The sequence below is a fragment of the Mycetomoellerius zeteki genome, unplaced genomic scaffold, assembly GCF_001594055.1.
Source record: "Mycetomoellerius zeteki isolate Tzet28-1 unplaced genomic scaffold, Tzet1.0 scaffold62, whole genome shotgun sequence".
In the NCBI taxonomy this organism is placed as follows: domain Eukaryota; kingdom Metazoa; phylum Arthropoda; class Insecta; order Hymenoptera; family Formicidae; genus Mycetomoellerius; species Mycetomoellerius zeteki.
This window is the reverse complement of record NW_017257632.1, coordinates 459,520-484,297: the sequence shown is the minus strand read 5'-3', so window position 1 is coordinate 484,297 and position 24,778 is coordinate 459,520. Positions and strand designations below refer to the sequence as shown.

At 37.0% G+C, this 24,778-nt stretch overlaps 1 protein-coding gene across 1 annotated transcript in view; it reads right to left on the bottom strand.

The window, feature by feature from the left end:
- Positions 1-16,828, bottom strand: part of LOC108728604 (protein Fe65 homolog) — a 193,068-nt gene extending 176,240 nt beyond the window's left edge. The window contains exon 1 of the mRNA XM_018457248.1: positions 16,585-16,828. The gene's annotated coding sequence lies outside the window, so the exon portion shown is untranslated. The remainder of the gene's footprint in view (positions 1-16,584) is intronic.
- Between the last annotated feature and the right edge of the window lie 7,950 nt (positions 16,829-24,778).

Here is a 24,778-nt window from a genome sequence, read left to right as displayed (position 1 = left end):
ACAAAAAAGCAACAAAATCTGGTGCATTTGTTTTTTTGATATCGCAGCTCTATATCCATTTTTTCATTATGGGGGGGTCCAGCTTTATATTAACCTGGATCCCCCATTTTTTTTTATTGCTGCTAAACGGTTGGAGCAACAAAATTCGCTCTAGAGCAACTAATTAGCAACAAAAGAGCACTAAATTTTTGACCTATCGCGAATTTGATTTTCGATGGTGGGGGGTCCAGGTTAATGGGAGTAAAAAATGTAGCATTGACACAATTTGTAAGCAAACTGTGGAAGCATATTTTTTCAGAAAAATTAACATTTATAATATTATATCTATTAAATTAATATATATAATTTTATTCATTTATCTTAGAATTTACGTTTTAAAATACATTATTTTTATGTTATTTGTTCACTTTCTCATAAAGTATGTGAGTTTGATACTATAAATGTTGAACAATTTAACACAAAAAAATTTTAATAGCATAATCAGATTATATTAAATTCACATTTGAATGCGTTTAAGATTTAACACAAAATTTTAATAAAGACTTGAGTGGACCGTTTCTAAACAAATACAAAATATTTTTTGTGAAATAATTCTCGAATTTTAAAAGGCGCCGAGAAAAAATAAAATAATTTTTTTTTAAAGATTCTTGCTGCGATGGATTTCTATCCGGAGCGATGCAGCCGTCATCGAAACATGGCATCAGATAAGCATCGCAGCAATAAAGGATACAACGGAAGACGCAACGGGCAGCTTGAAGCGTTACATCGGCCGGTGAGTGAATTAACATATTATGCGTTTATATTTAATTCACCCGACTCGTAATTGCGTCACGCTTATTTCCGAATTATAAAGCGCGCTGAGAAAAATAGAATAATTTCTTTTGAGAATATTCTGTTGATTCAAGAATATTCTCTTGATTTATTTCCGCCTTTAATTACGTGAAACTCACTTCAAAGGCTCGTCAGAAAAAATCTTTTGAACCGAATGCCACCCTTAGAATGGAATATAGCCTTAAGGCAGCTAGCTTTTATGTAGGGATTTGCTCAATAAGAATTCGGATCGCTCCCTTGATTTAATTCGTAATTCATGAATTCGTTGGATATAATTTCATTGTCTAAATTAATATATACTGCAGAAATATTAATAATCAATATAGTAAGTGAAATATTTGAACAGATGTTCTATTTCAAGCGACTGCATTATTGCAATTATATTTATAGCAATGTGTATCATTTTCCATCAGAATCGAATATCCGATAATCGCTAATTATTTAACGAACTCGTAAAATAAACGTAAAGAATTCAACTGAAGAAAAGAACGAACTCCGGATCTAGAAGATAAGATAAGACGTCTTTTTTTCACCATAGTCAGTACTGCATTCCGATCACAATCGCACGATCCAATAACCAAGTTTAACGGCAAACTCTCTAGCAAATTATGCGAGAAACTCAATTCAACGTGGCGTCGCCAATGCATTACGACGCGATGCATTCGCTTTCTCAGCAGAGACTCTTATTCTTCCTCATTCTCTTCCTCCATTCACTTTCCCTCGATGTTCTCCGTCGAACCGATCCACTCCTGTGTTCGACCATCGAAAGACAAGGGAAAGTTGGGAGGATGCGCGAATGTGCGCGCCATAGAGGGTTGAGTAAAAGGGTGGAAGACGAAGGGGGCGGCAGAGGGAGGACATCTTCGCGAGTTGCAGTGCATCTTTCTCTGATTTCCCGAGGGATACCGTCTTCGCCACGCTTATCCACCGCGAAGCCGCCGGGATCTCGCGCGAGTGGATGAGAGAGAGGTGGATACGGCCGCAACGCGCGTGTCTTTGCGAAGCATGATTTATTTTATCGCTCTTTGAGAGCGGCCAGCATAATTCCGGGCCGTTCCGCCGGCAGTTATTTACCCTCCCCCGTCTCGCGCACCGGGCCCGACACGGGGGTGTGAACGAGGAAGGGAGGGGGTCTCTCCGACGGGGGATCAACAGGTACAGGACTCTGAGCCTCCCGGCCTCCGCTAGGATCGAAACGACGAGCTACTGGCTCTCGCGTGTCGAAAAGTTACAAGGATACTTTGCTACTCTGTGTAATTTTGACTTTCTCAGACATTATTTATATCGCGATTTATGTTAAGAAATATTAAAATAAAACTTACATTCTTTCTTCTCCAAGATCCCATATTTCTCCAAGAATTCAAAATTGTTTTAATAATGTTAATATTTTAATTTGCTTCCACGGATATTTTTTTCAAAGGTGCTGCGGTTTGTGGATTATATCTGTGTCTTGATATCATCAAATATCAACGTTTCGTGAACTTTGTGGTTCACTTCCTCAGAAAAGCAACCTGATACTTAAATGATATCAGATTGCTTCTCTCATCCTGATGAAGTGAACCGTAATGTTGGTATTTGATGTATCAACACACGGAGATAACCCACAAACAAGCGTAGCTTCTTTGTGTTAATAATGTACAATATTAACATTGAAAATGATTTTTTTCTAACAGCGGATTTGAATAATTGAATGTCGATTGATTATCGTGTATCTATTATTATGTCAGGCAAAACGATGAGTCATGTTTCTTTAGCTAAATTCTCCATTTCTTTTCTGTTCGCTCATCAAAAGTTCAATTTTTCCGTCAGCGACTACCAGTTTCAGCTATTATTCGTAAATACGTGTTCATGGCAGAAAAAAGAGCCAACTAGAGATTTGCCTGTGATAGCGTTCAAGCAGGATTTACTTGAAAGGATGCGAAAAGGGTATGCGTTACAAACCCGACGCGTAATACACTCCGTCTGATGTCTCTTCCGGACATACGTTGTCGGCTGAGAGAGGCCGAGATGAGAACAAGAGAATGAGAAGGAGGACAGTCTTGTACCAGGAAACTCCGCGGAGAGTGGCGCAATAACGTTTCTTACGCCACGTTTCCGGGCTGGCGTGCCGTGGGTCGCGAGCGGATGGGTAGCTCGGAAATACCGGTAGAAAATGGAGAGGAATGAAATGATAAGGGAAGAGAGGAGGAAAGGAGGAGAGAGAATGCAAAGGAGATGGGGTAGGGATGGAAGATGCAGTCGCTGTCTGGCATGCAATTAGAGGCTAACACCATTCTTGTGCGAGCATTCCTTTTCTCTTTCTCATGCATCTTTCTTTTCCCTATATGGAATTTTTATGCGCATTGTTCTTTCTTATTTTCCTCCATGTATGTCTACGAACACTTTCTTTTTTTACTGAAAAAAGATTTTGGTAGGTAATACTCAATGTTGAGTGAAATAATTTCAACCAAATGTTCGTTTAATATAACCAAAAATAATTTTACTTTTCTATAAATATTTAGTAATTACCAAACAGTTGGCAATATTAATGATTGGTAATACTTGTTAAATATTTAAAAAAGTAAAATTATTTTTTATTATATTAATACTAAACACTAGATTAAAATTATTTCACTCAACATTTTATAGTTATTTATTAAACATTTTTTCAGTATTCATGATACATGTGTAAAATGCACATATTCGCACGCTTTATTCGTTATGGGCTTCTACAATAAGTCATTAAGCTTTATAGTCTTAAGCTGTAAGAAATTGACCAATCACAGTCGAATGTGAGAAGGATAATCGCTTATAATTAGTCAATTTCTTACGACTTAAAGTTTAGGTAATAGCTTATTATAGAAAACCCATGATTATAATCTTCGTTATCATCTCTCGATTACGCTCTAGAGAGAGATAATAACTGAGGAAGGTGGCATTAAACGGAGAATTGAGAGTTCGAGATGCGAATTTTATTCTTTTCCTTTTTTCGTACAGAAACGGGAAAGTGATGCAATTTCAAGGGTAATTATAGGGATAAAAGCTGTAGGAAAGAAATTATATCAGACAATTGAATAAGCGTTGAAAGAGAAAATGTCAATCTACAGCTCGAAGCCGTTCTGATCAGAGTAAGTCTGTGTGCACTTTTTGTTAATCTCAATTCTATTTTTTATCCTCATATAGAGAAAAGATTAGAATATTTTAATATACTTTCCAAAATACAGCAGAATGTCCAGCTTTGTTTCGCGAATACAGTTGTTTTACGATGTGAATAATAAATTAAATGTCAAAGCTATTTTCATGTCTTTTTGGATAATTCAGTGCATTAATTCTTGTGTCATAATCATTAATGCAGCTTGAATCGCATGGCTATTTTTGTGCATGATTAAATGCGATACATTCCAATGAAACGAAACGAACGAAACTGTCATTGAAATAGTGATGCGCGAAGTAACGTGTGCCCTGAATCGCTATTCAAATATTTCGATAATATCCACGCATCTCTAAACATTTGTATTATAGATTATACTATCAAATATAATATCTCATAAAATCGCAATACAATCGTGCGCAGTTTAAACCGCTTTATCCGTGCGCTCGCGCTCAACGAGTATTTTGAGAATTATGCGGCTAGATAAATTACCATTATTCCTGTAAAATATTATCTACATATACCGTACAATTTACGAGGTGTCCCTGCTGGTCGACAAATTCCCGCGAGTGAAACCGGAAACGAATACAGTAACAAAAAAAAGCAGAAGTTCCATGTTCCTCGAACTGTGACGCATCCTCGGAATATCGAGAATCGACGTCGCAATGCGCGTAAATATCAATTTTCAGATATAAACTTACATTCCCGTGTGCAGCGTCATTTACGCGAAAAACTCGGCAGGTGGGATTAATACGGTAGCGAGTAAAAAAATAGGAGTAAAAAGGGTTTTGCGATCCCCGCGCGGGTATCAAAAGCTTTTGGGACGAGGCGAAGCAGATAGTACCATTCGGGTTCGGGGTCCTGACCGGACATTTTCCGCTGGGAAAAACGAGCAAACACGGACGCAGTCTCTCTCTTTTCGTTGTATCCGTTTACTTTTTTTTTTGCATATCAAAACATATCAACATTCTGATAATTCCATATTGAGATATTTATGATTACGATATTAATTAAAATAAACATGTATAATATTAATGGAAATTATAATTACAACGCTAGTGCTAATTATTATTATTATTATTATTATATTGTAAAAGCGACTCGCTGCTTCACAGTTTGAATTTTCGTTTGCATTGTTGGTTGGTACCAAATGCTGCAAAGGGATTATTATAACGCGATGAGAGATGCAGCACAGCTTTGTGCTGCATCTCTCCGAGCTGAACACGTGGCGATTTTATTCGAGCGTCATTAAAATAATCACACCTGATGCAAGACATTGTTTCCGTAAACAATATTTAATTAACGGAAATTAAAATCGTTTGACGCGTAGTTGACAATAGTTAGTTTTAACGAAGAACCAATATGGAGTTCAGAAAGAATTTGACTGGTCCATATGAGAAAAAAGCTCGAAGCTGCTCGAATTCAATAAAAAATCTTCATAAAATTTCAATTAATGAAACATTAGTTTTTAATGAATGGATGGAGGTCTTTTCCCTCGAAAATCCCTCGAAAACGCACACCCTCGCAGATCCTTTTTCTCCACGTCAATGGAGTTTACGCTATTGTAACAGAAAATTAGAAATTGTTCTTCGAAGTACACAAAGCCTCGCGGTATAAAACGCCGGTTAACGAACTTCGTCGCTGAATCTGGAGCGCAAACAGGTTTGCAGTCAGAGAATTTCGTTTCGTGTACTCCGGCTTTTATTATTCCATTTTATCACCGAAAACTTTGGACTCTTCTCGAAAAACACATTCGTTCTCGTAGCGATGAGCAAACATCCGCAACCTACATCGATCGAATATCTCGTCGCTACGCGAATTCATCTCTCTTCTTCTTCTGCTTGAACTTTTTCGCTATTTGCCGAATAAATTTAACACAGCGGCGGGAAAAGTTGCACAATACGATGTCGGGACATGAATTATGATAAAGAAGACGCTATCGACCGCTGACATAGTTTTGAGATTCCATTCAGAGCATCACAACGCAAAAGATTCAGTAATTATTTAAAAAAGTAAAACGCGATGTTTCTAGCGGAATATTCGCACGGTTGCATTATTGTTTATTCAGCCTTCCTGATCGCGACGTTATTGAACTTTGGGCAAATGACAGTTATCACTATATTGAGAGGTAGAGAGAGGGAGGGGGGAGAAATCGATTCGATTCTGCAACATCGACAGTATCGATCCGACGTTCAACAGCAGATACGGCCCTCAATTTCCGGAAATTAATAAAGCTCGTGCACGTCCGTTACGTACGGCAAACGAACCAGGGCGACGTCGAAACGAGTTTTCCTATTCCTGTGCGTTCTCGTCCCCACGTTCTCATTTCTCGTCGTCGAATGGGAGAAACGTTATTCAGGTCGAGCAAGCGCGAAAACAATGGCTCTAATCTCGGGCGGTCACAATACATGACTTGCTGGTGTTTCCTGGCCGATAAAGCATCGTCCACCTGTCTTCCAACGTCCAGTAAAAATGTGTTCGAGTACACATCGATAGAAGTTGTGCGCGAGACCGGATTACTCGGACACTACGACGAAAGGAAAAACAGCACGAGCGGTGTAAAACGAATTGTTATTTCGATAATGAACAGCAGATAACTTATTATTGCTAGATTTAATCGTATTATGATTTGCGGAAAGTACTTCCTCGTGAATGTTATCGGATATCGCTCGAAATTATATTCAAAGTATCAATAAGCGTTCTTTTATGGAAACATTCCTACATTCTAAATTAATTTATTGGAGGCGCTATTGACCACAAAAGATTAATAGATATTTAAATGATAATTAATTACTTCAGTCAAATGCAATAGTTAATCATAAAAATTTTGCAATATATATTTTTTACTTTTTCGAAATCAATTATCGAAATTATACCTAAATTAAATATCTCACGTTAACAATGTAGTTTTAAAATCGGTTAATCGAATCGTACGATTTACTCGTATCGACGAGACGTTTTTTCTTTTTTAAAAAACAGATTTACTCGGGCTCCAGCGAATTCCATTCTTTCTCTCTCTCTCAGCTTCTCGTACCTGACTAATAAATGAAACGATCGATCCTCGCGAAGGCAGAGGAAGAAGAGAAATGTATACGCGCACGATTCGGCTTTGGTGAGCGAATAGGAAGGAAGATAGACTAAGAAATGGGAGAGATGCGTCTCTCCCGGTATCTTCACGGTCTCCAGGGAACATAAATGATGTTATCCTTCTGTAACCGGCCTTACAGTGTGTACATGTACATATCGTATACATTCGTATAAATATATAGGATGCCTTGTCGTTCTTGGATTTTTTGAGCAATTTGTATTACATTTTTCCAAGAGGAATTGTTCAAGAAGAATAGTTCATGGAGAAATGAGATTTTCTCTCAGCTATAATAATAAATGATTTTTAGAATATAATTAGGTAAAACAAAATCGTACTCATTATTTTAATTTAATTTGTATGCGAATATTCGTTGTTAAAAGTGTAACTAAAATTGACGGAAGATTTCGATTGTGAAGCCTTCGTTAGAAAAAAATCGGCTTTAAAAAGTTAAAGATTTCGTAGAGAAAATGGAGCGCGAGTTAGAACACCCTATGTGCACTACACACTTATATTCGGGAAACGATATCTTTTCTTATCACGTGTAAGTCGTGTACCTATATTTGCACTTACAATTGCGATCCTTTCTACTAGCTATTCGACCTCGCAGAGATACTAACGTTGCGGTATAAGAGTACGGTCTTTAAGTATCGTCCTTGAACGGTGCGAATACAAACCGCAATAGGAGGGTGAAAGCTGTACGAATGGGAGACGTAGAAATATCGTGCATGTATCGATGTCATCGCACGAAAATTGATTGCAGTAAATGAAAGATTCGTTTACCTTCTGCTGCACCAAAAGAATGATTTACGTGTCTCGTTTTGGTCCGGACAAAAATATAAAATAGTACTGATTCATTAAATGAATTGCAATATCTCGTACAATTCACAATAAAAAGATTTTTTAAATAAAACATTTTATGCAATCAATAAATATTTGAAACTAAATCTAATATATTTTTGTCATAGTTTAAAGTAAATTAAATTTTATCCGTAAGATGTAACTTCTTTTTCGACTTTTTCGATTCATGAGCAATGCTGAACGCAATGAAGAAAATTGCAGCAAAAGTCATCCCTTCGTGTCCTATCTTTTCGTACGGATCTTCGCATAAGAATTGGCCGCGACGACCATTTTTTCTAGAATTGGCGTGATCTCCGAGTGCGAAGTATTCACAGAGAAGAAGATACGCTCTTCTGTTCGTTCTTCGCACTCTCTTCGCACGCAAGAGGAAAAAGAGGTAGAAAACACCTGTCTCGGCGTTTCACGTCTCCCGGGCGAGATAAGATCCACGAAAAAAGGAACGAATAGCTGGCGAACACGAGAAAGAAATAGAAAGATAGAGAGCATAGGAAAAAGAAAGGTCGCGAGACGTCGCGCGAACCTCGCGATGGAAAATTGAATTTCCACGTCGAAAGTTCTCGGGAGACTCGCTTTGTTACTGCACTTGTGCGACACAACATCGCGAGCGGACTTTTGCGAAGCATCATGAGCTCTGGGAAAGTTTAACTGTAGGAGGGAGATCAGGAGGATGACAGCCAAACGAGGAGTTTAGCTTCAAGATAATTGGGGAATTTATAGAACTAACAATCTCAGCTAAATTTGAACTAATTATTATTAAAACATACTTTCAGTATTTAATAAGAATTTACTTTATATCATCACAGTTTAATTACATTTGATTTACGTAATATGGAACAACTTTTTACTAAAGTCTAATATTTTAAATCCTGTAGCATTAACTTTTTTTTATAATTCCCGCAGCTATTTGTGTAATTTAGTCCTTCAATGTTAGTCTACTTAGATACTGCCGTAGGGTCATCAATTTACTGAAGTCGATATCAGCAAGCGTCGCCTCTTACCAGCACCAAGTTTCGCCGCGACCTGCAGTTCGCTTCGTAAATTAGGTTCTCCAAAGATGGAGTAACTAACCAAGTGCGCGCATGTTGCAGGCGGAATTAATCGCGAATCTATGGCTCCAGCCAGTCCTTTGGCATCCTTATGGCCTCGTTATCGAAGGACCCTGTGTTCAAAGCAAGTGGCTGTATGCTCAATAATCGTTAATATCTACTCGGAATATACATTTACGCTTATTGTTCGAGATTATCAATCGATTTCTCGACAATTTTCCATGCAATTGCGAAACAGCATTAGACTTGTACAAATGAACAGATGTTTATCTACCTTGAAAATGATAGATGTTACTGAAATAAGTGTGTGGACGAGAAATGTGTTTTACACGGAAAGAACAGTTTTGCGCTGAAGTATCTAAATACTTAGCTAGATACAAATCTGAAATAATTTTGTTAAACCATCAAAATGATTATGAAGGACGCTCAAATTGATTGTTAGAATGCCAAAACTTTTTACCGTATTATTGTGTTTGAGATTCCTATAAGTAATTATTTTGATGGGCCAACAAAATTATTTTCAGATCTAACTAAATTTTTAAATACTTCAATAAAATCGTTCTTTCCGTGTAGAATAATTAATTGCAAGAGTTACGTCAAATATTAACAGTTAAGAGAGATATAATTTATATATTAGAGGAGAGCATAAAGCATATTTCGCTACATTGAATATTAATAGTTAAGAGAAATATAATTTATTTATTAGGAGAGCATAAAGCATATTTCGCTAATAGGTTTTGCATTTTAATGAATAATTATCAGGCTTTAATTGCATTGAGAATAAAATCGATGTAAAATCGTGGAAAAACTTTGCATATTAAATATTTTCAAAGAAAAATGGTCTTTTCATCCGGGAAAGGAAATCTAGGAAACGTGATACGAAACTTCTCGTCGTTCTGAACAAGATTAAATTACTGTGCATTTATAGCGTTGGGGAAAGTTCGCAATCAGACAACTTTTGATGCATGGTGCTTCATGTAAGTGAAAAATATTCGGAAAAAATTTTAAAAAGATTCTGAATGCCGCGTACGTTTTTAGAAAAAATATTTTTAATAAATTAATGATTGTAAAACGGTGAACGACGATATATTCAAAAAAAGTATAACATATTTATTGTTATATAAAATATACAAGCATATTATCATTTGATGAGAAATTTTTGGCATTTCCGTTTCTCTGTCAAGATCTTATAAGGTTCAAGGCGGAGTCGGGAGCGAAAAATGGACAGACATTGCGCCAATATCCGAAGACGCGAGGTTGTGAGGAACATGAGATAGAAGGGCAGAAATGCGGAATGCGAAAGACCAGAGGATCGAAGAAAGAAATTTACACCGCATAGCCTGTATATTAAGAATATGAAAGAACATCTTTGCCGGATGTTATATCTGCGTCGAAACGTGTATAAAGATTTGATTAAAAAATCACAACGTGTAACATTTAAAATCGTCTCGCATGCTGCGAGCAACCAGCTTCTGTCCTCCTCTCTCGTCATCTTTTAGACGCATTTTCACGCGCAGCAGGCACGCCCTTCATCGACCGTTTCCTTTGCGAATTAAGCTCGGGGGATAAGGTGGCAGTGTCTCGGTGGGGCGGTAGAGAGGAGAAAGTCAAGGGCAAGGGCGTGGGTGCGAAACCGAGCAGAAAAGGAGGACACAGAGGAGGACGGAAACTGCGACGGACCATGGCGCATGTTACCGCTTGAATGGTAGAACAGCTGTCTGGTAATATCTTTTTTTTTTATGTCGTTGCCTGTATTGTCTACTCATGCAAATCGTTGTACAAGATGTTCCCAGCTTTGGTAACTTTACTTTAAGACACCACCGTAAGCTTGAATATCTTAGGTGATACACGGGTTGGTAAGGAAACTCTAACTTTGTGCAAATAGTTGTTAAAATATCTTATAAAAAATTATTATATATGATGTTTTTTTACTTATTTGTATATATTATTACTTTTTTTATGTATGTAAATCAGATAATGTATAGAAGCATCCTTTTATTTGCGCTTTACATTAGTCAAAATTCGAGCAAGTCTCATCTCATACAGGGTGTCCCACGGGAAGGTGTTGAAACTAATCAGCTGTCATTTTCGAAGGTATTCAATTATTGAAAAAACAAAAATTGCGTTGAAAAGAGGAAACTCTGCAATTTTTAATGTAGTATAAATAAAATTTAACAAAATGTTTGTGTCTCAATTAATTTTATTGATAAAAAATATGCTCATAATTCCAAGGAGTAATTTTTTCGGAGTGCGCACTATCTAAATTTGTACAAAACACAATTTTTGTTACAAAAACTCGTAAAAACTTTTTCTGACATATCGTTTTTAATATTGCTAATAACTTTTTAAATAGTTACTACTAAATCTGAAACTGTTTTTCGATCTTATCTGCGGTCTTAAATATTAATCTTAGCGTTTACTTGATTTTAGCATTTTTTTTTTAGTATTTTTCATCAATAAAATTAATTGATACATAAACATTTTGTTAAACTTTATTTATACTCATTAAAAATTGCAGACTTTCCTCTTTTCAGCGTAATTTTTGTTTTTTTAATAACTGAATACTTTTGAAAATGACAGCTGATTAGTTTCAACATCTTCCCGTGGGACACTCTATATGATATTTCAAATCTTTTACACGAAATGACAGCGACTCGCAGAATGTATAATATAATTCTTATCAAAGATAAAGAGTTTCTTTCCGGATGAAATTTCATATAAGGTATTGCCCTCGAAGTCAACCGACGATGACGAGTCGTTGGAGAAGGGGTGAAAAGAAAACGTTGGCATTTTAACACTTCTGTCTTCTCATGCTTGTTTTTTGTCCGGCCCGTTGTCTTTGCTAAAGGAATAAGCTTGTAAATTTTACGAAATTCCGAGAAAGCGAATTTCGCTACGGCCGCCATAAATCCAGCTCCCGTCGCGACTCAACGGGGGGTTGCGTTACTGCACCCCCTTTCTACAACCCTACTTAGCGATTAACACAAAGCGAGTTAAATATTTACTTTAATCGGCGCTAATCAGCTATAAAAGGCTTTCCTAATCCACGTCGGGACCCGTGGCGATTTATTGCGATAATAAAGCTCACGACAAATTAATTACTCCTACATCTGTCCTCGCAAAGACAGATTTACCCGTTCAGTAATAAGAATTTACTACTAAACATTTTATAATATATTTACTAAAAGCATTTTATAAAAATTTAAAAGATCCCTTAGATTAAAAACCATTTTATGAGACTAGAATTCAATTAATAAAAAGAGTATTGCAAGAGTCGGTGACGCGGCGACGTGAGGAACTTTATAGTTTTCTCTTAATTAGGTCGTGTCAACCTTGGCTACACGAACGTGGATCTTCTCTTCGTGACCTGCATACGCCACTTTGGATTGCTCCGCGAATTTACTAGACAAGGAAGGAAGAACACGTCTCGGCGTGTCCTTCCTTCCAGCGTCAAAGGCTTCCGGGTTCGAAGTGCAAAGAGAGATCTAGCGAGCGGAAAGAATTGCCCTGGGGTTCTTCCAAGTTAATATCCATCAATTTCCACCTCTATTTCTCAAAGTAGAAACTGTGAAAAGTATATTCATTAAAAAGACAATCACGCATGTTTTGAAATTGATAGAATATGTATATTTGTTTTCGACTAATCAGATTAATGCATAAATTAAATTAATCGATGATGGAGTGACGAAGGAATATGTCATCAATGACCAAACTTGTCGAGAGAGATTTATATTCATTTTTATCTTCCTGTCAGATATTCTAATTAGATTATAGAGAGACGTTTGTTGCTGCGAGAAGAATGCTGCAAGAGTGATAGCGGGTAAAAACGAGAGAGAATTCCATCTGTCGAACTTATAAACGATCGTCCTCCGTTCCGATTTCATTTCACGAGCCGTTGCACAACTAGACGTCTCTTCCTTTCCCGCCTCCCCTCATAATTGTCATAACTTCCTGCATTTTCTCACCGTTATATCACCGCTCGTACATCTTTCTCTCTTTGCTGGTTTCTCATTCGTTTTCGCCACTCGCTTCTTACAGAAGGGAGTGAGGATGATTTTCCGACATTGCAGGAAGGCATTAGCAATAAATTATAGAGGCACGTCAGGAAATGATAAAATATTCGTGCGCTTATAATGTCATCGATGGCTGCAATATTATGTCTTAAATTTCACGTAATTCGCAGCCTAAATGTTCACTTTGCGTATTAATAAATTCGTTAATAATATTCTATCACAATATCGAGCAAGAAAATTTTAATAAGGTTAATTTTTTTGATTATTAACGTACATGTCGCACAGAACTTTTTAAAGTAATTTTTTATGGTCACATTTATATTCGATAATGACGTCTTTGCCTGAAGGGTAAAGTTGCAAAAGACGGCTTTCAAAGCGACATTTGAGGACACGCGATGCAACTGTGTAGAGACTATGTTTAAGCAGCCTTTTGACCCACGATAGTCAAAGAGAACACATTCACGATTCACGGTGGCCTTAAGCACACACTCGGAAGTCTCCCTCATTCATACCGATCTCAGAACTCAACGTCACCGAATTTTCCATACGTCAAAGCACAGAAACGAAATTCAGGAAACGGGCGGCGCGACGGGACGTACGGGAAAACCCTCCTCATCGAGCCAAGGGGATGATCCCGGGTTAAGGTCAGACCACGGGGCCGATTCAGTGCCGTATTAGGGTAACTGGTGGTTCTCTCCTTTCGGCCTCGAAGGGAAGTTCAGCGATGGAGCGTAGACGACGAGAAAGAGCGCCGGTTGAGAGGAGAGAGTATTGACGTTGCGCCGCTTTTAAATATTGCATCCAAGTCACGTTCCTGGACCGTATCCTCTCGCACCCGTCGGAGTCCCCCCAACCCTGCGCACCCTCCTTCGCCATCCGTATCCTTTGCGCTTGCCGAGTACCAGGACCGAACGTCGCATAACTACCGCAAGGTTTCCAAGGAGACAAAGGAAGAAGCAACGTAGATGCGATAGCGAAGAACGAAGAAACGACGACAGCGAAGAAAAAATATTCGCGAAGGCTGCCATCCACAGCGATGGAACGGTGGATGCGGAGAGAAAATAATAATGCACGGATGTGTATCTGCGGGAGACACGCGTTCTACGCTTCGGAAATATGAAAACAAAAAGGATGGAAGGCGCTGTATAAAAACCGGCAAGAAAGGCGGGATCGCTTTTTGTCTCTTTTTTTTCTGTCGTCGCTTATTCTCGGTTTCGCGCCCCGCCTTTTCGCAAATGATCTATTTATCTGAGCTTTCTCTGCGGTTTCGCGACTGCCCCTCTTTGCGAACACGAATTTTAGAGGTATGAATGGAGCGACTGAGAGGGCTTGAAGCTAGGGGATTCGAGGGATATAAATCGCGCGGTTGAGAACGCGATGGATGATCGTTTATTTAACCGCATGATAAAGTTTGTTTAAAAACTATTGCATTAAAATTAATATTCCATCACACTAAAATTTTATTAGAAAGAGGAGAATAATGATTTAAAGGAAATGAGCTTTTTTCCCCTCGAACTAAGAGCTTTCCCTTATAAAAGCTTACTGGACAGTAAATCTTGATTTATAGAAGGCTTACATTATTCTCTCTTTCCTAAGTTAGGCAAGTTTAAATATTAGGATAGCACGTGCCATCAGGAGAGTCCAGAGGATTAAAAGCTCATCGACGAGGAAAGAGGAACGTGACACGTGTCTCGCGCGTATCGATTTCATTCTTCGATTCACGAACGATACGCGAAATCCCAGATCTTTAAGCGTGGAATCTAAGAAAAGGAGAAAACTACGCACTAGGGTCTTTTTTCCGCTCTGTCTGCCTCTCGCGCACGATCCTTTCCTTAAATATATTACACGAGATCGATCTTCGAATCGAGGCCCCGCGTGCGATTTATTTCCACCAGAATCGAGTCCGTCTGCGCTATACTCGCGAAGACTACTGCGGGAACTTTGCTGCATATCGACCTGCCGCAACGAAAATATATAAAATTCTACATTTTCTTCTCGAAGTCGCTCGATTTCTCACTTATATAATCCTTCTGCATACCTAGGTACGGTAGTTAGACACGACAAATGCCTTGATTGTCAAGGACTAATTGATAATTGCATTACGAACGACTAATCGTGACAGTCTCACTTCGATGAAGTTAGTATTCTACCTTCAGAATCTTGATGTAATCAATAGACTGAAGTAATAGAGTGAGTTTTTGTAAACAATTTTAGAGCTTTAGAGAAAATCCTTGATATATTTCAGAGAGTCGATTAAATAAAATAAAAAGTAAGAGTTAAAAAAAATATAAAATGTCAACTTTATTTTTGTTATCCTTTTGTATAGCTTATGAAAGTTAGAAGACCTAAGACTTTATAGATCGGTAACAAATATTTTACGTATGACTGGAAACATTAGCCTTCAGCAGTTGGCTAACATATATGTATATGTTATATCCGTCATGCTTTTTAATAACGGTGACGGTTACAACTTTTTATACGATCGTTTCGAAAACGCGACAGAGAAGAGTAAAACCAGGCAACTTTATAGGTCAGATCATAATGCTGGCAAGTTGTTGGGCGCGAATTCTCATCACGTAGAAAAAGAAAAAGCGTGCTTATCAGCAGCGCGCGAGAACAATAGGCGAGAATTACCTCTCGCAATAACCGGAGCACACTTATCGCTCTATAACCAGAAAAAGATTTAAGCTCGCACCAACATCTTCAAAAGCACGAACGGAGAATGTAAAATTTGTATTTATCAAGAGACAGCTCTGGCTGCTCTTGCTAGATGTATTATAAGATGTACATGAATAAGGAAATTGTATTTCCTTTTATTGACTACTATTCTATTTCCTCTTATTGACTACTTATCGTATTATTTTCTCTTACATTTTGTATTCATCGAATCAACATAATAAGAAAAATCAAGATACGTCATATTCTAAAGAATCAATAAGAAGAGGAGATTTATATATCGTCTTTAATTGAGTCTATTCTTTATTTATAAAATGTATTTATTGAATCCACATTCATATGTATCTTATTTGTAGAAATAATTTTATGTGGTTCTTACATCAACATTAAAAATAAGTTTTCTCGTATAAAGAAATGATAGAGAAGATCGACATATATTATGCCATTAGATTTTATCGCATTATATTATATCATATATAGAGTCATTCGGGATAACTGTGACGGAGGGGTAATTGCGACGATGCTTAGTTTTGTGTATTAAAATTCAAAAAGACTATATTTTATATTATTCCATGTTCACGATGCATCATTGAACATGGACTAATATAAAATATAAAGCCTTTTTGAATTTTAATACATAAAACTAAGCAACGTCGCAATTACTCCGCCATCACACTTATCCCGATTGACCCTATAGCAACATGTGTGTGTGTGTTTGTGTCTATATATATATATATATATATATATACAAACATGGAAATCGAAGAGATTGATTGAATTCCATTCTTCGTGAGGGTATTCTCGAAATCATGTTATCGATGTCATCGATGTTATGCATTAATGCCATCGATGACAATGTTGTTACTTGAGTCTTGAACAATTCTGTTCTTCTTCGAAGAGCATTATTCGTGAAGTTAGTTGTATAGTGACAAAAATACTTACAGCGAAGTCTGAGTTGTTTCCACCCTCGAGGACTCCCGCCGAGCAGCCTGGAGCCAGCTGGCTTCTTCCCTCTCTGTCTTTCTTTCTCTCGTGTTCTCTCACACCCTCTCAGCTCTCACTATTTTCTCTTTGCACCTGGTTGCAACGAACCTTCCGGAACAAGGATAACGCGCGTACTGCGCCGAGGAATGAGAAGGGAAACGATATAACGCAGCGCGCCACGGAACACACACGTCACGCAAGCACGAACGGGGTGGTGCGCAAGGGTGGTTAGGTTAGAAATACCATGGAGTCTAGGGGTGCCGTATACAGACAGCGTCTAGTTCGCGTCGAGGGCGTCGCGGCGCTACCAAACGACGACGCTACCGTGTTCCTGCAACCCCTCTGCGAATCCCTCTCTTTTTCTCTCTCTCGGGCACGCGCACCCCCCATTGGCCGGCGGCAGCAGCAACCCCTTGTCCCCCACCGGGTAACTTTCAGGAACGTCGAAGTGCACGTGGGCACCCCTAAACGTTATTCTTTCAGCCCGCACTTTGCAGTAATAATGTGAGATGAAAGATTTTGATGGAGTGAGACTATTATCTGACATCTCTTTTGGCATTTATACTTTATTTTTACAAATTTCTAAGAGTAAAGAAGATAAAGAGGATAAAAAAAGATAATTAAAAGATATAAAATCAGTTTTTTATTTTTTTATTGTATAAATATTATTTACATTTATATTAATTAAAAAATTCGTCATTTGTATAAATTAACTTGTAATTAAGATAATTTTATTCTTAATTTATTTTTCAATTTTTAAAATTATTTTTAATTAATTTATTTCTAAATCTCACTTTAGAAAATAATGCAATGAAATCCGAGCTAAGCTTTGAAAAGCTAGTTGAGGTCTGTCCAATTTAAGCTCCGGAGCCAAAACGCAAAGCCATCGACGCAGAAAAATTCAATGTGAAAGATTTCGGGGACTGTAGAGTATTGATACTTCTAGCATCTAAGTAACGTTCAACAATTTATAGTTCCTAAAATCTTACATTGAATTTTTTTACGTCGATGGCTTTGCGTTTTAGCTCCGGAGCTTAAATTGGACAGGCCTGAGCTAGCTCAAAGGAAATACGTTGCAAAAAGTTACATAATCATTGCATAATCTTTGAAACGGCCGCGAATCTATTCTATAAATTACGCAGAGTTGTGGATTAATCAGCGTCTAGAAAGTTGCCTTAACATCCCTTCACTACTGTCTAGCTCGTGATGTGTACACGCGTTTTCACTTTTCGCACCTAATAATTATAGCAAATCCGTTCTCGGTTTTCTTCACGCTGCGCTTTCGTAAATAATAAACTCAACGGACCTGTTTGCAAAGTTTCCGAGTAGAATATGCCTTAACGAAAACTTATATCTCGGCACAGCGATGAATAATTATCGAGAAAATCGCTTGTTACTTACTAATTATAAGATATTCCTTAGAAGTAATTAACAAAACGATATAAATTATTGATCAATTATTAATCAATTTCGAATGTTAAATTAAAATAAATAATAAAAATTCTTGATAATATATAAAATTTAGATTGTTAATTCTTGGATAATAAATTAAATTATTTGTCGTAATATTTTATAGCAATTTTAATAAAATTCGAAGCGTTGAAATGGAAAAGCTTACAAAAGAAGAAATAATTGCATCAAACTTTACGATGCATTAAAACGTTTAACGAGGGATAGCAAAGTGATTGGAAAATCCGAAAACTCACGGTGGATTGACGAGGCGTTCTGCCAGGTGAAGGCTCGTTAGCGATCGTAATAGACAATGGCTTCAGAAAGCGTGACAAGAACCGCGTGTGTAATTGTGTACTTGCCAGAGGGGAGGATTTTGCAAAAGTAAATTGCTGAGTCGTGTCACGCGTTACTACAAGCATGCAAAAATCAATATCAACAGAAACTCCTAAAATTGCTGTACCTATCTCTTATCTCATTTTCTTTAACTGCACCATGTATACCTTTTATTTAATTGTCGATTATAGAATATTGATAAATTAATGGGAAAGCTATTAAAAGAAAAAATAATTGCATTAAAGTATGCGGTGCGTTAAACGTTTAATGAGGTAATGGGAATGGCAAAATAATCGAAAAATTCGAAAACTCATGATGAATTGACGAGGCATTCTGCCAGGTAATCAAAAGCTCGTTAGTGATCGTAATACGATCGCTAACCGACAAATAAAATATTAATCCTTACGATAATTAAAAAATTAAAAGTTAACGTGTGTTGATTTACTGTTACAAATTTTTTTATATAATAGATAGACCTTTCGTTAAATACGAAACCGATCGTGTATAAAATATAATACACGTCAAAGAATTTGTCAAAACATTTTCCGATACTAGGATAACCTGTATACATTTGTCAATAGAAATTGCATTTTATCGTCCCGTTCAGCATGTTCGATGGATTTTAAAGAGTAAAGCCGGTCGATTGAGCTGGGAAATTTATTGAGACGAATCTCGCCAGATTGGACATTTAAATACACGTCGCATCGTGTCGATGTTTCCATCGTTTCGTCCGGTCGCATCTGTCCGTTTCGAGCTTATTAATTATTCCGCGTGACGAGTGGACCGAGCCAGGAGAAACGATTACCCGGCGGTCCATAAAAAAAGATACAATCTCCCGAGTAATTTTACGTAGCCGGTTTATTTATTAAAAAAGGCTCTCGGAGGCGAGCTGCCTCTTTAAATCACGCGCATCCCAGGAGTACATTCCTTTCGCCTCTCTCTATAATATTTATTAATTTCATCCGTGCGCTGACGATTTCTGGCAATGGTACAACATACGCATGTCAATTGCCCACCCGGTAGAAATCGGATCGTGCAACATTAATATCATGCGCACAGAAGTCCGTTCTTGTCGCTCCGATCCTCCATCGCCTTTTGTCAGGAAAATGTGCACTTCGTTACGCACTTGCGAAATGAAATTGCTTGGAAAATTGCCGTTCTAATGTCCATGTCGCATTCATAATCCGCGCCAATCAAGGAGACAGTCTATCTTCTTTCGCAAATATATTATATTCGCTGCAAAATTTTTTCATAGCAAGAAGTTGTAAATATTTTGCTCCATTACTTGCTTATTATTGTAAATATTTTTTTTATATACACACAGAGAAAAGATTTGCCAAAACAATTAAAAATTTCACTGATTCAACAAATTTAGCCGTGATGTACGAACAGCCAGCTTTTTAAATGTTAAATTAAAAAAGTTTTACAGCTAAATAAAATTAGCGATTATAGATAATCATATTTGTTGTAATAGCATAGCAAATTTGTTAATACACGTGCAAAAAATATTTTGCTGCTCCAGCTAGAATTATAGCTGTTTTTTGTATCTGATAGAAAATTATATATTATACGCATAGAATTTATAGCACAAATCTAAATTTTATTTCTGTCATCTATGTATATGATTAGATGCAATACATATCCAATATGGCAGTACTTGTTAAAAATTTATCTATTTTAGCTATTTTTCGTAATTAGATAATTTTCACTAACTGCAAGATCACTTTTTTGAGTGCAGCAAAGATAATTTTTTTATGAAAATCAATCCAATATATAAATCAAAAATTTTTAACAAAACATGCTAACTAACAATAAGATGACGCTTACTTTTGCTACTTTTGCTACTGTAATTGTAACTGAAGAAAACTTGTTACATTAGCAATTTTTATTATAGCAAAGAAATAGCTGAATTAGCATATTAATATAATTGCTTACAGAGACATAATTTCTTTGTTAAATTCGTTTATAAATGTTGTACTCGCGTAGCAAGCTATAACTTTGTTGAATCACCCAATTAATTTTTTTCCGTATATGGAAAGAAGTAAAAGTAAGATACATCGAACGGTATTTCACAAATATTAAAGTAAATGCAATCACTTTTAGATACATGAGAGAAATTTTATAGTCTACGGCATAACCCTGTCGAGAAAAGCCGACGAGATTAACTGCCGTATCCGTGTGCGCCTGAGCAACGAATTAATAGCAGGCGTGAAAGCCGGTGGCTGTGTAAATTTCTTAGTCGGTCCGCGCAACCATCGTCTCAAGAGCGTGTTACGCGGACATTAAACGATTATATTTCCGAGCTGCCGCATAAGCGGCCGCAGCTAGAGGGTTACCTACGACAGGTTTACACGTCAAAGTTTACCAAAGGCTCTTCAGAGAGAGAAGCTGGTGCGCTAAACCCTCGCGATACACACGTTTCTCGCCATTGCTTGTGTAGATGCATCAGATATACAAACGAGGTTTGAACTACGAACTGGATATAGAATATAATTTATGTAGTGTAGCTCATACAATTACATATAATTATGTAAATAGATAATGAGCGCTGAAGTAACTTGAGTATGAAAATGCACGACTATGCACGGAAAGAATAATTCTGCTGAAAAACATCTATCTAACTAAAAATTTAACTAAAACGGTCTGAAAATAATTTGTTGTACCATCAAAATAATTATGTAGGAAACTCAAATATGATAACTGCAAAAAATTTTTATATTCTAGCAACCTGCTTGAACGTCTGACATAATTATTTTCAGATTGTGTCTAGCCAGTTTTAGATATTTCAACAAAACTGTTCTTTTTATTTCAGTAATTATATTGAAATAGATTTACTAAATTTACTAAATTTAAAAGAAAATTAATAAACATTTGTTTAGATGATATTAATTAAACATTTATTTACAGTAAGTAAATATTTATTTTAAAAAATTGTATTTAAATCATATTAATTAATGGTTCTTGTATCAAATAAATATATGTTTATATTTAGTAAATATTTAGTTAGTAATTCAACAAATATTTATTAAAATTTAGTACATTTTTTTAAATACTGTAATTTGTGTGACTAATTAACTATTAAGGCATACTTTCGATATTTGCACAAATTCCGAAACACCCCCTTGCTTCATGTGTCTGTGAGACGTGAACGAAAACGAAGTTGACTTGAAGAGCGAGGGCATTAGGGATGGGTGATTGTAATTTCACACATGGCGTAACGCACTGCTCCGTCACCCTTACCTCCCTCAGTTTACCTCCCTTGGAAGCCTTCCTTGGTGGTGTATTCTTCCATTCCTCTTCGTCGCTCCGTCACCCTGCATCGTGTGTTTTGTTTTCGTTTGTTGAATGTACGAGTGCAACTACATACCCTAGAACCCACTTCTGTTCTTCGTTGTTTTTCCTCGTCTCTCACCCTCTCCTTTTCCTCTCTCATTTACTCACCTTTGCGTTATTGTTACGAGCCACCCTCTGCCATCTTTCACGTTTCGTGACAAGCGGAACCCCACATATTGTCAAGTTGTCAACCACAATCCGATGGTCTGGAACTGATTAAAAGATGGATTCGTAGATGGAGGTTAATGTAGAAACGATTAATGATTTTTAGATTAAAGATGGTTTAAAACGCTACGTAATGTTAGATAGTAATCTCCAAGATAATTTCAAACATGACTTAAGATCTTTTAACGTTTAAAATATATTCAAAAAATTACAAACGTGATGCATGTAAAAATTTAACATACGAGTAAAGTACAAATATCCTGTTTCTATGTAAAATAGACATTTAAACTTTTTGATAAAAATTACTTTTACATTGCGTAGCTCTTCGTAGTCAAAACGCTTCAGTTGTAGCTAAAGTAGTCTAGAAAAGAACAGGTGAGCTCGAACTGAAATTATCCGGAGTTTTCGACGTAACCGAGCGTAACGTGTTTTACGGAAACTGGTCTCTTTCAGCATAAGTATGCAGCTCGACCTCCGAAGCAGCCTTAAAAGATTCACAAGGGCTGTCCGTGCGGCCGTTTCGCGAAATTTCTCCGCGTCGCTGCATCGCGTTCCCGGCGATATTTAATATCTCGAAACCGACGCAGGTTGCTCGGATCACGCGGCGGGGAAGAAAGCAGAGGGAAAAGCCGAGAGAACTGGCGCGGGTGGTGCCTTATCAAAAATTAAAATTTCATTCGGCCAAACCGAGCGAGCGCTATCGAGATCCTCTCCGGGAGTGCGATAGTCTCTCAAAGAGGAATACCGGAAGCGAGATACAGGAACAGCATGCCCGGTATAAGAGGCATTACGCCTTAATCGTGAAAAACTAACTTTGTCGAAGTTTCGACGAAGCCGCCCACCGCTCTTTTTCCGCTCTTCTGCGCGTATTGTTCTCCTTTTTCTTTCAAATTTATGGCGCACTCCTGCGGCCCTTTACATCCCCGCCTGCGACTCTGTAAATCTGAATTTTCTAAATCTGGATTTATCGTGGTTGCGTTCCTGTCGATAATTTGCTGCAGTCTTCGAACTCTATATATAAGTTACGCGCGATAAAAGATTTCTGTTGCAATCGTCGGAATCCCGTTCGGGAAGTCGAACCTCAAATTCTAGATTTATTTTTAAAATTTTGATGTAGAAACTCCACCTTTAGTAACACTCGGTGTTTCATTTTCTGATTAACTTGTTATTGAACTTAACTTGATGATAATGGAAATTTATATTTTTGTAGTTACGGCTAATCACTGATAGTTTTGTAGTGAGCATCTTTTAAAATTACTGCTATAAAATCATCAGTTTAATCATAGATAGAGAAACGATTTTTACATTATCATCAGGCTAAGGTCCGTTTCTACTAATATAATTTAATTTTAATCTCGATTTAATTAACTCTCCATATTTTTCCATTTCTGAGAATTAGAAAAAAAGTAAGTTGAACTGAGAATAAAGTTAATCTATCATTGGTAGAAACGGGCTTAAATGAGATTAAGTCTAAACTATACAAGTTGATCAGAAAATGAAATATCGAGCCTTGATGATACCTATATGAAACTGGCCCCATATTTTCAAAATTTTGAATGAAAAATAAACAGAGTTCTTGTTGCCCCCCGAAGAGTTCTATCGATTATCCTTAATGACCGATGCGCTGAAACCAATATCTAAAAAGTTCTAGAACTTTGAAGTTTCAGATTTTGGATTTTTGTACTTTAAAGCGCTAGAACTCTTTTATTTGCGGTCTCAGCTATTGCAATATTAAGGATAATCGTTAGAGCTCTTCGGAGGCTACCAGAACTCTCAATAAAATGCCGGATTTCCGAAAAAACTTTTGGCCTGTGTGAACTTAGAAAAATTCAAGAGTTGAAACTTCAAAGCTCTAGAACTTTTTAGGTATGGTTTTGAGCGCATTGGTCATTAAGGATAATCGTTAGAACTCTTTGGGGGGCTGTCAGAATTCATAACAGAATGACCGAAATCTAAAAAAAATTTTTTTCTCCTAAAACAAACTTTTTTTTATTTTTTCGGAAATCCGGTATTTTTTTGAGAGTTCTGATTATTCCTCAGAGTTCTGTCGATTGTCCTATATGGATCAAAGTGCTAAAATGAACGGTAAAGAAGTTATAGCCCTTCAAAGTTTCGGAATCGTGAACTTGGCCCCTCCAGAATTTCAAATGATGTTTTCACCGCTTTAATCGACGGAACTCTTTCTAAAATAGAGAACTCTAGAATTCTTCGGAGGGCAACCAGAACTCTGTTTATTTTTTCAAAATTTTGAAAATGTGGGGCCAGTTTTATAGAGGCTTTGATGATTCTAATCCTTCACTACAAGCGATGGGTCGTTTATCGGATTAATTTTGATCACTTTTACAAGTAAACAAAAATTATTAAGTGATTTTTACACTTTAACATTTTTAGAAAGTATTTATAAAGTTGTGTATTAAAAAAAAGGAAAAGATAGAGACCACTTGCTTAGCTAAATGCTTTTAGTATTTCAAAGAAAAGAAACGTGCAGGACACGACGAATGATCCAATCATGTATATTAAGGGTTAAAAAAGAAACTAATTGTTACTATTCAATTTTCAGTTGTATATGGCAAGTACTAATTCGAAACATTCATGTTCTATTGTGATTTTAAGTTGAAATGCTTTAAACTATGTGCATTTATTTTTACTTGCTATCACAAGTTCTTTTTCCGATTCTAACTTGGAAAATCCGAGAGCTCGAATCCGTGCCGAGCTGGCTCGAAAAGTCAGCCTCGAAATCCGAAACTTCTCCACGTCCCACGGACTGATATTTCAAGGGGCGCGACCGCGGATAATCCGGATAACGCGATCGTGCCGGATGGAATCGCGAATCGGTTGTATTGGGATCGGAGCCAATCCGACGTGCTGG